This window comes from Aegilops tauschii, chromosome 3 (assembly GCF_002575655.3).
Source record: "Aegilops tauschii subsp. strangulata cultivar AL8/78 chromosome 3, Aet v6.0, whole genome shotgun sequence".
Taxonomy (NCBI): Eukaryota; Viridiplantae; Streptophyta; class Magnoliopsida; order Poales; family Poaceae; genus Aegilops; species Aegilops tauschii.
The window spans coordinates 51,284,308-51,295,439 of record NC_053037.3 but is presented as its reverse complement, the minus strand read 5'-3'; the positions used below and the strand labels follow the sequence as shown (position 1 = coordinate 51,295,439).

Here is an 11,132-nt window from a genome sequence, read left to right as displayed (position 1 = left end):
CTTCTCCGGGTACTCAAGATATTGTGTTTAGAGAGGTGTAGATTGTCGATTCCAGCCGAGAAGACCATGAAAATATAAGAATAAAGAAAAACATTTTAAATAGATTGAAATTCACTGAAGACCCCTCAGTTTTTGAGCAGATACATTCCTCAAATCAAGAGGATTGTTAAAAACCTTGCTACTAGAGAAAGATGCATGTGATGTCGGTATTGGTGCAGTGCTTATGCAAGACGGAAGACCTCTATTTTATTTGGGTAAAGCCTGGGAGTAAAGAATAGAGGTCTGTCAAATTACGAAAAATCATCTAATAGTAAGATCATTTGTGATCTTCAAATTTCTATTGTTAGGCGTCCATAATTTGGAGTTAAACTTACCAACGCAAGTCACAAGCTTGACACGGTGAGAATGGCTGCAATTGACAACTCCTGCATCTGAGCTTGCCAACTCTAGCAACAGAGAATGACAACTCCTGCAACAGATACCTTTACAGCTCACTCTGTCAGTCCACTAACACCACACATATTCTCGTCATGAAAGAATAGATTCCAGATAAAATGTATACTAGCCTTCTCCGGTCTGGGAAAAGCAGCGAACTCGTTAAACTAGGGGCTATTTTATTCATGGTCGCTACTGTTGTATTGTATATTGTCGGGGGAAGCTACTGCTTCTACGACAGCTCCGCTTCCTCGTCTTGCTTCTACTTTGCTTGTTGTACCCCGTCTGTCCGTCTCTTCTGCTTTTCTCTGTCGGGGCCGGCTGGGCTCCCCTAAAAGCATGGGGAAATATCACAAACATATTGTAATTTTTTGTTGATAGTTTACCAAGCTGACCACTTGGTAAAATCACAAACATATTAGATGATAGTGTAATGAGTATCTTTTTAAACACTCATATGTTGATAAAATTCCGCAATAAGCTATTCGTGTTCAACACATGTGTCTACAATCTGTAAATAGTGAGCGTATTTTGGGGGCTTTGGGCTCTGGGTGAAAGCCTTGTTTTGATGGGGATCGAAGGATACCGACGACAATGCTTCTTGTGGTTGTCGCAGAAGAGTTTCTCCTCTCCACTAGGTCACGGCTTGTAGGTTCGAGGGTTGTCGTGGAGGCTATTTGGTGTGGCCGGCCTTACCTGAGGTCTGGCAGAGCTGGGTGGGTGGCTTTTGGCGAAAGCCTTGATTTGGGAGTCAAGGATATCTGTGACGATGCTTCTTGAAGGCGTCTCCAAAGGGTTCCTCATATTTTTCGGGTTGTGGGCATGTTGGCGATGGAGTTTGAGTTGGCCTACGTCGGCATGGTTTGGGTTTCTACACGATTGTCTCTTGATCAACCGTGTTTGTTGTACGGTTTTTCGGCCTAGTTTTTTTATACAAATCGGGCCACTCTGTCTTGTTTTTCTCTTAATGAAATCGACAGCGCACCTACCTTGCACGTAAAAAAAAGGTTTTATGGTGTTTTTCTTTTTGGCATTTCACTCGTTTCTATGTGGTCTCTTCGTTTTGCCTTGCATAGATAATTGGATTCATTTTTAATCAACAACGTGTTTGGCCAATTAATTGACCAGCACGATGTTGAGTCGTTGCTGCAACAACGGCGCCTGTGTGTATATATATTCTCGTATTTCCCTTTGTGAGGATATAGTCTCATTTTCTTTTTTTGCGGGAAATATGAGAAAAAATATTCTCTTTTTTTTTTGAAGCGGCTAGCATTGCCGGCATTTCATTGATTTAAGCAGAAGGGAGAGTGACAAGGGGTGATCAAGTGATCAAGAAAGGGGAAAATTACAACTGCCCCGCAAGTGGAAGGGAACTGCGGGTCCAAGATCGTAGGGCGATACTTTCACGTCACTTCCCCAAAGGGTAGCTCAATGCACTTTGCCCCGGCCATTCTCCATTGCTCCATGTCGCGCTTGCAGGCTTCAATGACGTGCCTTGCGTTTGCCTGCTTCCCTCTGAATATTCTCATTTTTAACGTGGTTTCCACATAGTTTTCATGATACTCCCTCCTTTTCGGTTTATAGGGCTCAATTCAAAAATCTCATCGACCAAGGTAGATGGCGAGTGGTGGAATAATTTTTGTAGTTTGCAAAACCAGTCAATTAATGCGCTTGTTTTCCTCAAACAATTGTGTTTACCAATGCATTAATTGCAATGCATGCATGCACAAAACACATGCATTGGTCAATTTTCTTTTAATACTTGCATGCAATGATTTAATGCACCTTGAAATCTAAACATGTGATGGGGAACAACCAAATTGAGCCTTATAAAACGGGAAAACTAAAATTCTGAGATAAGCCTTATAAACCGGAAAGGAGGGAGTAGCTTCATCTCCACTGAACAACTAATGTATATTGTCTCGTTTAATAGCGGATCAGTGATATAAATAAATACTGTATATTTGTATTACTGCAAAAAATCAATTCAAAAATTAAATATGCATCGTGATATTTCCCACGTGCCGTAGGTAGTGCAGGTCTCCTTGATGACTAGCCGTAGGTAGTGCAGGTCTGTTAGGCCGTCCTCCGTCACCCTGCGGTGGCCGTCGAGCTGCCGCCGGACCTCATCTTGCGCCCTCCGCCTGGCCGCCGGCTTTCGCAGTAGCTCGGCCATTGCCCACACCAGCTAGGTCGCGGCTTGTTGGTTCGAGAGTTGTTGTGGAGGCTGTTTGGTGGGGCCGGCCTTTCCTCAGGTCTGGTAGACCTGGCTGGGTGGCTCTTGGCGAAAGCCTTGGTTTGGGAGTCGAGGATATCGGCGACGATGCTTCTAGAAGACGTCTCCAAAGAGTTCCCTCACATCTCCGGGTTGTGGGCATGTTGGCGATGGAGTTTGAGTTGGCCTACATCAGCATGGTTTGGGTTTTTACATGATTGTCTCTTGATCAATCGTGTGTGTTGTACGGTTTTTCAGCTTAGTTTTCATATAAACCAGGCCACTTTCTTTTGCTTTTTCTCTGTTAATGAAATGGGCGGTGTGTTTGCCTTGCACGTCAAAAATTTGTGACGTTTTTTTTGCATTTCACTCGTTCCTATGTGGTCTTGTCGTTTTGCCTTACATAGACAATTGGAATTATTTTTAATCAAAAATATGTTTGGCCAAATAATTGACCAGCACGCTGTTTTTTTTTGGATTAGTTTGAATTGCTTACCACATATGTCACATGGTGACCAGCACGTTGTTGAGTCATTGCTGCAACAACGACGCCTGTGTGTATATATATTTTCTCGTTCTCCTTTTGTGAGAATATATTGTCTCATTTTGAAACGTGGTTTCCACATACTCCACTGAATAATTAATGTATATTATCTCGTTTAATAGCGGAGCAGTGATATAAATAAATACGGAGTACATCTGTATTAGTGCAAAAATAAATTTAGAAATTAAATATGCACCGAGATATTTCCCACGTGCTTGCTCAGGAGCTATAAAGTCAAGGAAAGCAGCTTGGGTACACTATCTCTTTGAGGGCTTGGCACTCTGACTCTCTCTTGGACTAGCTTGGCGCCGGCGGCACAAGATTCGCCTTTTCTTCTTCTTGTTCCGTGCTCTGCTATCCATCGCGAGATTGGAATAATGGCGGCTGAGCCTTCGCAGGACGCGCCGCTCCAGCTCCACACCGTGCAAACGGACCAGCCCCTGGCCACCGTCAACCGCCTCCTCGCCGCCCTCCACGTGGCGCTCGCCGCGGCAGCCATCGCCCACCGCGGCGCCCACGTGATGCTGGCGGCCGACCTGGTGCTCCTCTTCCTGTGGGCGCTCTCCCAGGCGCCCATGTGGCGCCCCGTGTCCCGCGCCGCCTTCCTGTCCCGGCTCTCGCGCGCCGCCCTCCCGGCCGTGGACGTAATGGTTGTGACGGCCGACCCGGACAAGGAGCCAGCGGCGAAGGTGATGAACACGGTGGTCTCCGCCATGGCGCTCGACTACCCTGGCGGGCGGCTGAGCGTGTACCTCTCCGACGACGCCGGGTCGCCGAGGACCCTGCTCGCCGCCAGGAAGGCCTACGCCTTCGCCAGGGCCTGGGTGCCCTTCTGCAGGAAGTACGGCGTGCGGTGCCCGTGCCCCGACAGTTCTGCGCCGGCGACGACCAGCTCGACCTCGGCGGTCACCACCGGCAAGAGCTCGACGACGACAGGCTAAGAATCAAGGTGCGTGCATGATCGATTACGCAACTTCAAAACATAGTATATTTGTCGACATCAGAGACTATTTGCTGATGGCTGAATGAGCGTTGAATTTGTCCTCGTTGTCCACGGTCAGCCCTCTAAACTTTGAATCCTCAACAAAAAAAAAAAAAAAGCTGTCTAAACTTTGAAAATAACCTGACATGCATGTACACCCATCAGTCCTGAGTCCTGTCTGCTCCGCGTCTACACAGTAGTAGTATTACAAACTTACAGTACTACCATTGGCTAACCCATCATCGATTGCGCACTGAGTTTTTTTTTTTTGGCGGGACATCGCACTGATTTATTAGCTGTAACTTTATGTCATCATGGGCTTAACAACCTCGTGTGAATAATGACCTATACCACGCAGTTAAATTTATTACCTCGTGTGAACAATGACCTATACCGCACAGTTAAATTTATTTGATTGCTCCTGCAAAAAAAATTTTTACTCTGTATTGGATTGCACGAGTATATTACACTTTAAATATGGATTGGTTTGCTTGAAACTTTAGTTCATTGTCTAGTTTTGAAACTAGCAAAACATGTGTGCGACGCCACGCCACACCACGTGTAGCATGAATCCACACAATAGATCGCCGACACGTCTCTCACCTAGCATGAAGGCCAGTAGACAGTAGTAGGCACGGATGCCACTGGCCCACATGTCACTGACCCAAAGACACCTGCTAGATATTAGCAGTGTTGGCCCGTATCATTTTGTGTCTCAAAGTCAACAATCAGAGGAATACAAAGCATAATATAGGCATTTAGCTAGCAGGACCATCTTGACACATGGTACAGAACAAAGGAACAGAGAGGCAAGTGGGATTCCGTAGAATAAGAATAGTGGTTGAGGAGAGGAACCAAATCAGAGCCAATCCTAAGAAATTCGACATCTTTATTCCCGTGAAACAAATGCTACACATCGGAAAAGAAATTGTGAAAATAGATACTGTGAGAATCCATTGAAAATCATGTAAACTCAGTTAGGCCGGAAATTGGACACTGGCATACCGTATGCTCCCGCGTGACCGCTACCTGTGGCTCAGCAAGTCAGCATGATGTTTCAGTTTGGATTTTCATTTTTCTTTACTAGTTTTCATTGGTTTTCTTCTTTTACTTTTTTATTTTTCACGTCTTTTTTATTTCATTTTTTGTTTTCCCATTTTCATTTAAAATTGTGGACAAGTTTTAAAAATCTTGAGCATTTAAAAAAAATCTTGATCATTTTTATTAAAAATTAGTGAAAATTTAAATTTGTGAATACTTTGTAAAATCTATATTTTTCGCCGATATAGTTTTTTGTAGCCAAACGGACGCGTTTTCGGCTTTTTAAACAGTTTTTTCGACGTTTTGGTTTTCTACCAGTCTTCCCTAGTTTTTGGACAAAAAAATTCGGGAAAAAAAATTTGCGGGAAAAAACGCGTTTTTTTGTTCCGCAAAAGGCACAGTTTTTCTTCCGCGAGAGGCACGGTTTTGCTTTTGCGAGAGCCACGGCCATGCCTCTCGGAAACAAAAAAAACGCATTTTCTGTTTTTTTATCTTCCGCGAGATACACGGTTTTGCTTCCGCGAGAGGCACGGTTGTGCTTTCGTGAGAGGCACGGCCGTGCCTCTCGAAAACGAAAAAAACGTGTTTTTTGTTTTTTTTTTTGCTTCCGCGGGAGGCCTCTCGGAAACGGAAAAAAAAGATGTGTTTTTTATTTATTTTTTCTTCCGCGAGAGGCATGGTTGTGATTTTGCAAGAGGCGCGGCCGTGCCTCTTGAATCTAGTTTTGAAGATCTCGACGCGAGGAATCCAACAGTGAAAACGGTTCGAGATTTGGACGCACGGTTTGAGAGATAAAACATTTTAAATAAACGGGTCTACGAAAAAAAAAGAAAACTCACAGGTTGCGACAAGTGGCGCATATACATCGTGTCACTTGTCACAACCTGAGGAGGTGGAAGTGATCTTTGTAAAGAGTACTATTAGTGATTTCGAATAAATAGGTGCTCCCAACAAATTTGAGAAAAGCTTTGGGAAGAGTAACCTTAAGACTACCAGCAAAATCATATTAATGTTCGATGCAATTCCTATTTGATTGTTTTTAGCGTCAAATAGTTGCCACAACGCCCATGTGACTCCCAATGGGCTGGTCCACTTAACGTTGCATTACGAGCGTCCACCACCGCTGGTTCATGCGATTTTTTATATCTTGTTTCCTTTTGTTTCATCCGGTTTTTATATGGTTTTTACTTTAGATTTGTATTTCTCATTTTCTATGGTTTTTTTGGGTTTTTCCTCTTTTTTATCTAGTTTCTTCTGAGTTTTTTGTTTTTCTCTTTTGGGTTTTTAATTTTTTAATTTTTTCTATGTAATAAATATTTTCCAAATATATGAAGAACACTTTTCAAATACATATTGAACATTTTTCTCATATACCTTGAACATTTTATAATATAGGTGAACTATTTTTTAATATATGATGGATTTGTTAGATATACAATGAATGTTTTAAATAGATGGTGAACAAGTACTATTATTTGTGATATATTTAAAAAATATTTTTATTTGAATTATATATTTTATGAATATATTTCCATAATTTTAAATTACTTTATTACTTCCCCGCTGGTCACATCCTATGCATCAAATTCCATTGTTTCCAGCCGTTCAGATTGGGCTCCCGTGTCATTTTATTGTCCCCAAAAGTCACATCTGATGTGAGCGGAAATAAGAGCAGCAGCCGCCATCGACACTCGTTATGGCCGACTGAGGCGACCAACCTCGAAGCACCGCTAGTGCACCCGACGGTCGCTGCCCTTGCTGCAGTCGTCTCATGCGTTTCTCACCGGCTCCACGCATGCGACAGCATGCACCCGTGGTTGCGGCTCCGGTTGCATCGGTCGCCTGTTGCAGCACCCATCAATGAGCTTGAAGTGTACCTCACCTCGGTTGCTAGTCGCAGCAAAAAATGCACGCAGTCGTAGAAAAAATCCATGTCGGTTCAAGCAAAGATAGTTCGCCATCGCTGATCGCAGCAAAAATGGCTCGCCCATTCCAGCAAAATGACTCACCGGTTGTAAATTACTATCGTGCCGATTGTAGCATTCTCGGCTCACCGCCGTGCCGGCGGTACCTCGCTCAAGCATGGACAGTTGCCAGTCGTAGCAAAAATGCTCGCCGGTTCCAGCAAACTCGGGCGCCACTGAGCCATTGCAGCTCGCTTAGCTGCCGGTTGCAACCCGCGGGCACACCCATCGCAGCATCGTAGGGCTCCTGATGTAGCAGCAGTGGTCCACGCTTCTCCCGTGTAGCAACACCGACGGCATAGCCCTGAAATATATTTTTCTTCCAACTTTGCAGAATATGTACGAGACGTTCAAAGAGGGTGTCCGGGAGGTGATGAGCGACGCAGCTCTTTCTCAGAGTTGGACAAAAGCAGATCACGATGCTCACGTCGAGGTAAACTGCGTCCGTACCCTCATTGCATTTCGAAGCTGCCGGTGCACACCCGATCGATCGGTCTCAGTAATATCCACACCATGCACGTCAGATCATCACCGGCGATGAGCAAGACAGCAGCAACAGCAACTCCGGCGACGGCGAGGAGGATGAGGACGCCATGCCCTTGCTGGTCTACGTGTCTCGCGAGAAGCGGAGGTCGTCGGCTCACCACTTCAAAGCCGGCGCACTCAACGTCCTTGTGAGCACCTACTGTTCATCGATCGATCAGAACGTCCTAGTACATTCTTGTGTTTTTGGCAGAGTTGATCTCATCTTCTTACAACGTGCAATGCAGCTCCGGGTGTCGAGCCTGTTGAGCAACTCGCCGTACGTGATGGTGCTGGACTGCGACATGTACTGCAACAGCCGGAGCTCCATCCTCGAGGCCATGTGCTTCCACCTCGACGGCCGCCGCCGCGCCGATCTCGCCTTCGTGCAGTTCCCTCAGATGTTCCACAACCTCAGCAGCAGCGACATCTACGCCAACGAGCTCAGATCCATCTTCTGGGTAAGATAAGAAGACCAATCGACCATGTATTGCATCAGTCATCTTTTCAAAAATTTCAAGTAATCTTGGTGCATGCATGGTGCAGACGCGGTGGAAAGGCTTGGATGGCCTCCGGGGCCCGATCCTCTCCGGCACCGGCTTCTGCGCCAGGAGAGACGCCATCTACGGCGCCCGGCCGGCCAGCTCGCAAGATCAGTTCTCCGGTGTGGAGGTCGGCGAGCTTAAGAGAAGGTTTGGCGTCTCGAATGGTCACATAGTGTCGCTGCGCCGATCCGGGACCGGGAGCACCATTGTTGCACGTGATGCTCTCCCACAGGAGGATGCAGAGTTGGTGGCGTCCTGCGCTTACGAGACGGGCACCGAATGGGGCGAGCAGGTCGGCTTCTTGTACCAGTCGGTGGTGGAGGACTACTTCACGGGCTACCGGCAGCTCTACTGCCGAGGGTGGACGTCCGTCTACTGCTTCCCGGCGGCGGCGTCGAGGCCGCCGTTCCTCGGCAGCGTGCCCACCAACCTCAACGACGCGCTGGTGCAGAACAAGCGGTGGATGTCCGGCATGCTCGCCGTCGGCCTGTCCAGGCACTGCCCCCTCGCCTCCGCCGCCATCTGCGTGCCTCAGAGCATGGGCTTCGCCTACTACGCCTTCATGGCCCTGTACGCCTTCCCCGTGCTCTGCTACGCCACCGTGCCGCAGCTCTGCTTCCTCCGCGGCGGCACGTCGTTCCCAGAGGCGGCTTCGACGCTCTGGTTCGCCGCCGTGTTCGCGTCGTCGTCGCTGCAGCACCTGGTGGAGGTGTCGGTGGCCAAGCGTGGGCTGGCGTTGAGGACGTGGTGGAACGAGCAGAGGTTCTGGGCGCTCAACGCCGTCACGGGCCAGCTCTTCGCCTGCCTCGGCGTCGCCCTCAACCTGGTCGGCGCCGGCGGCCGGGCGGTGGACTTCGACCTCACCAGCAAAGCGTCCGACGACAGGCTCTACCGGAATGGCGTGTTCGACTTCGCCGGATGCACCACGCTGCTCCTGCCGGCCACCACGCTCTGCCTGCTCAACGCCGCGGCGCTCGTCGGCGGGGTCTGGAAGATGGTCGGCAGGGGCGGCAGCGTGTCCGGCGAGCTGTTCCTCCTCTGCTACGTCGCGGCGCTGAGCTATCCGCTGCTGCAAGGGATGTTCCTCAGGCGGGATCCCGCAAGAGTTCCTGCGCCGATCACGGCGATGTCCGTCGCCATGGTTGCCGCTCTGCTGTCCTTGTTTGGTTAAGGCGGCCACTTTCATTCCAGAGAGTTTGAGTGACACCTAAGATACCTTGATACTACTACCAGTTTGGTTTGATTCATCCAAGCTTCCAAATACCGTGCATATATGAGCAGAAAAGACAAGAATAAAACGGCATTTTTTTTAGCTCCGAAGGGAGGCAGCGTGGCGGGAAGAGGATGAGGAGAGAGGGAGGCGGACCTGTCGATGCGTGCAATCAGCTCGCTACTCGCTACCGCACCCGCAACAAACAACCAAACATTGATGATGGAAATTTTTTTTGAGGGCGATGATGGAAATTGATAGAAAACAAAACGAATGAATAGTAACAATCTCACTATTACTGATGATGATGTCCTTACAATTTATATGCCCCGAAGGGATGCATCCGGAACGACGTGTTCCTTGCAACAGGCGGGAGAGAGGGACGCGACGGTTAGCATGTACTAACCGCACGTTTGTTACAAAAGGAGATTATCCCATTAATTAAAATGATTAATTCCTAACACTCCCCCTAATCTCCACATTGACTATATAGAATCATCATCTTGAAAAATGCTCCTCCAAAAACCCTGTGAGGAAAATATGAGGAGATATACATAATATGCCACCAAAAACTCCTTCCAAAAACCCAATGGGAAAATAAGGAGAAAACGACATATTACAATGTTTGTATTATTATTGCCTCATTAAAAACCTTTCATGAGAAACCATTCAGGAAAAACTCATAAAGGAAAAGAGTGCAATACAGAAGATCCGAAAATCTCGACCAGGTTAGCGTTCAGGAGCGCACTCCCCCTGAACCTTGCAAATAACAAAGTCATCGCATACCAATTCCATTAACATATTTCTGGAATGGACAACTAGGTAAAGACTTTGTGAACATATCACAAAGATCACATATGACTTTGCTTCCAAAATATTTATCTTCCCACTTTTCAACTCATGAGGAAGAAAATACTATCAGAGTAATATACTTTGCAATATTGCTCTTATAACCTGTCTGCATCTATGTAATACAAACAACATTATCTTCATGGATAATGGTGGGTGAGTCCTATCAATCAAACCCGCCCGAACTTTCAACAAAGTTCATCATTCTGTGAAGCCAAACAGATTTAGACGTTGCTTCATACATTCAGAATGATTAGTGGATGCAGCCACTAAAGTTTTTCTTCTCGACTTCCAAGAGAAGGTCGTACCTCCATTCGAGAAGACAAAACCAGTCTGTGATCTGGGATTATGGGGATATGATATATGCCCAGCATCACGATATCCAACCATGGTCATATCTTGAGTTTTCTCATAAAACAAACCAAGATTTTAGTGTCTAGAAGATATCCAAAAATATTCTTCACACCAACCCAATGCCTTTTAATCAGTGATGCATTGTATCTAGCCAATAAATTCACTGCTAATGGCATGCCATGCCTGGTGCAGTTTGCTAGATACACCAGTGCTCTCATTGCACCGTGATATGGAAACTCACGTCCGAATATCTCTTCATCACTGTCGTTAGGACTTAATGGGTCCTTATCTCTAGTAATTCAGAGATCTCAAAACCATAATTCTTTGATGGATATGACTTATCCATGTTGAACTTTCAACAATCTTTTGGATAAATGTGGACTGATGGACAAGTATTCCCGAAGGAATACGCTCAAGTTCCAAGCTCAAGCAATGTTTGGTCTCAACCAAATCTTGCATCTTACACTCCAT

At 46.5% G+C, this 11,132-nt stretch overlaps 1 pseudogene; it reads left to right on the top strand.

The window, feature by feature from the left end:
* Positions 1-3,467: 3,467 nt before the first annotated feature.
* Positions 3,468-9,557, top strand: LOC109738424 (cellulose synthase-like protein G3; annotated as a pseudogene).
* The last annotated feature ends 1,575 nt before the right edge of the window (positions 9,558-11,132 follow it).